At 38.4% G+C, this 3415-nt stretch overlaps 1 protein-coding gene across 1 annotated transcript in view; it reads right to left on the reverse strand.

Moving 5' to 3' along the window:
- Positions 1-3415, reverse strand: part of LOC122071593 (probable ADP-ribosylation factor GTPase-activating protein AGD11) — a 20846-nt gene that overhangs the window by 949 nt on the left and 16482 nt on the right. The gene's annotated exons all lie outside the window — the stretch shown is intronic.

Here is a 3415-nt window from a genome sequence, read left to right on the forward strand (position 1 = left end):
GGTGGGAATGTTGGCATCTTCCAAGGTTTTCTCAATATTTACAGTGGAAAATTATTTTAAAAAGCCAGGTTTTCTCAATATGTACAGCGGAAAGTTATTTAGAAAACCAACTGATAGATATTTCTATTGGCTATGATGGCCAAATCTACAGTAATACAAATGGTTGACAAACAATCATGGTATACAGTTAGCCTGCCTAATTCCTTCAACTCTTCAATCTACATACAGGCAAAAGCCATATGTGAACCCTGACTTAAAACTTGTTTTCTTCCGCACTCGTATTTATTTTGGAAGGACATATTTCTCTGGAAGGGAGTATTTTTTGCTATATTTTGGTGTATCCAGAGCAGCCCAATGCTACATTGTTTGAAGATGACTACTTGGAGGTTGAGGCGGTCAGTGGCAAGGTTGGTATGTAGGTATCTCACTGGGAAATGTTGTAGTAGTACATGTTGAGAGGTTCAGAGACTCAGCTCTTTGCATCGCGTTCTAGTAATTAGTTGTTGGTTATTCAAATCCGGGGTCCACCTCCAAAATGTTTTGTGAAGTTGATATTCAACAGTCATTTTCTTGGTGACCCTGACCCCTCTGAAATCAAGGGCATTCTTTGATTGTGGAGTGGAATGGGCTGATTTCCTGTTCAGGTTCAATTGGTGATGGGGATTAACTACTGCTGAACTTCTTTCTCTTAAGTTGCTTGGATTAGAACATGTTGAGAGGTTAAGAGACTCAGCTCTTTGCACTGTGTTCTAGTTTCACCCAAAAAAAACAAAAAGCATTGTGTTCTAGTTACATTAGTTGTTGGTTATTCATATCCGGAGTCCACATCCAGAAGGCTTTGTGAAGTTGATATTCTACAGTTGTTTTGGTAACCCTGACCCCGCTGGAATCAAGGGCATTCTTAGATTGTGGAGTGGAATGGGCTGATTGACTATTCAGGTTCTTGGTGATGGAGATTCAACTACTGTGCAGCTTCTTTCTCCTAAGTTTGTTTGGATTAGCTCTTAGATGAGGTTATGAATTTTGATCTCAGATCCGTATTGTAGGTGATCAGCCAATATTCATGGGCGGATGAGGCAAGAAGTGGATGGTCGTTGGAGGTCCTTTCATAGCATTGGACATATTGGATACTTGGATTCCTTGTTGCACTTTGATACCCAGTTGAGTTAATTGATGTGGTGGATGATTATGCCATACAAGGAATTTGAGAGCAGGAATATATTACTGGATGGTATGCCCCTACACTTTTTAGTGTTTTGGTAATTTCTTTGTGTTTTTATTTATGTTAAATGTGGGTGGGGTTGTTAGCCTGGGTTCTGTATACAGGAGGGTTTTATAAATTTCTTTTGCTTCTGCAAAAGGTCGGTATCACTAAAAGTGTAGTTTTAGGTGCTAAAAAGCACTCCTCTCATGCACATTGGATGCACTTCAAGTCAAACAAATGTTCTTGCAGAGTGAGATGCTCTTTTTCACATATAAAAGATGAAAGCTGAAACAAATACAATCAGTGAACTAAATGCAATGAAGAGGAGCAATACCTGACTAGATGGACCAGCCAACCCCATACCTACTAGCACTATTATGGATGGAACATGTGATGCACAGAAGAGAGAAAATTAATATTTTTCTTTATTATTCAGTAATTTCTCTGAAGGGCTCAAGCTGTACCAGAGATGTACCCCAATTTGGAAAGGTAAAACACCATAGGTGATGTGGTTCTAAGTCACTCAAATAAGAGGATTAGGATTCCAGTAAAACAAATAGAATTGCAGGGCTCTCATAGCCCCAAGAATAGAAACAACCAGAGAACTATTGTAGGGTGATCAGATCTGATTACAACCCTGGTCGATGGGCTTAGTAAGTGTGAGGAGTGACTTGCCCAAATATAAGAGAGTCTGTTGGACAGATTGGAGGGAATCAAGGATGTTTGAAAATAGAAAGTTTAAAATTTAGAAACTTAGGATTAGTCACAAATCACAATAAGAAACAGCTAATAGTGTGAAGAATGGCAAGTGAAATCAAAATTAGAAAGTAGGTGAAAACAGAAATTAGAAACTGAGAAAGATAGTAGAAATAGAAAGTAGAAGGAATGAAATTACTAATTACTATGTATCTACTAAACCAGAATTAGTAAATTAGTAAATAGAAGTTAAAATAAACAGAAATTACTAATTAGAAGCAAGAACCAGCATTAGTAACACAGAAGAGAAGGTCGATGAGGACAACTTCCATTCTACAGGACCAGAAATCAATGGAGCTGGGTATTGTTCAAATAGTCTTAACCTGCAACAGAACATGAGATTGATGAAGACAGAAGTGAAGCATGGAAAAGGGTCCTGCTGCAGGTCCAACTAAAACACACTAATCTGTTCTAGATGTCAGTTGATAGATGCTTGGAAAGTTGTCCTGCAATATGGGTGAAATCTGAAACTTGAAGGACAAGAGAGAGAGAGAGCTTAATGGATGAGTTGACACCCATGAACTCGGCAGATAGTAAAGAAAAGAATTAAAATGCAAGAGAAACAGTAAGGAAATAGACATTGATGAAGAAGGAGGAGAACAGGGAAGAAAGTTAGATATGACCTAGGTTTCCCACCTTGAGCTTTGGCCAGCATTTCACCAGCCTGCTAGCATCTCACCAGGGATTTTTGCATTTCACAAGGAGCAGGAACAGAACAGGAAAAGGAACAGGAACAGGAACAGGAACAGGAACAGGAACAGGAGCAGGAACATCAACAACCATACTCAAAATTGTTCGGGTGGTATGATTCCCTTACTCCTTTATATATAACTTTGCAACATTACAAGAAAATAGTAACTCTTCACGCACAAGGAAGAGAGTTCTAGAGAAAACAAAATAGAAAGCTTCTAGGCTACTACAAATTAGAAACTAACTACTTCATCCTTTATGATGCAGATACGGCTGCCCTTTCTTGGTTAGACCAGCATGACCAGCTTTGGAAGCCTAGAGCCAAGAAGAACCAGTCCAGCCCAGGGTTTTGGTTCAACAAGGGTTGAAAATAAAATTAGTAGTTTACTTAGTATTTTATTTCATGCTTTTATTTTCCAGACTTGAACGTAGGAGTAGGATTTACTTCCTTGCTTTGGTTTCTTTTTTATAGTTGTTTCCTAGTTTAGGCTAGTTTCCATTTCAGTTAAGTTTCTAATTTCATGTTCCTATTTTCCTATAAATTGGTTGTAATCGATTGAAGATTTAGAGAGTGATTTTGATTATTGAATGAATGTGTTGAGTGTGATTCTCCTTTTTTCCCTTCTCTACTCTGATCTCCCCTCTCTTCCCTAAGGTTCTCCATAATCTTGGTATCAGAGCCGAAGGATCCTATTCCTTCCCCATCTTTCTTCTTCCCTTCTCATTTTCAGTGTTGGCTTCCACCGATACTGAGAACAAAAAAAA

Source organism: Macadamia integrifolia, unplaced genomic scaffold, assembly GCF_013358625.1.
Source record: "Macadamia integrifolia cultivar HAES 741 unplaced genomic scaffold, SCU_Mint_v3 scaffold_274A, whole genome shotgun sequence".
NCBI classification, from domain to species: Eukaryota; Viridiplantae; Streptophyta; class Magnoliopsida; order Proteales; family Proteaceae; genus Macadamia; species Macadamia integrifolia.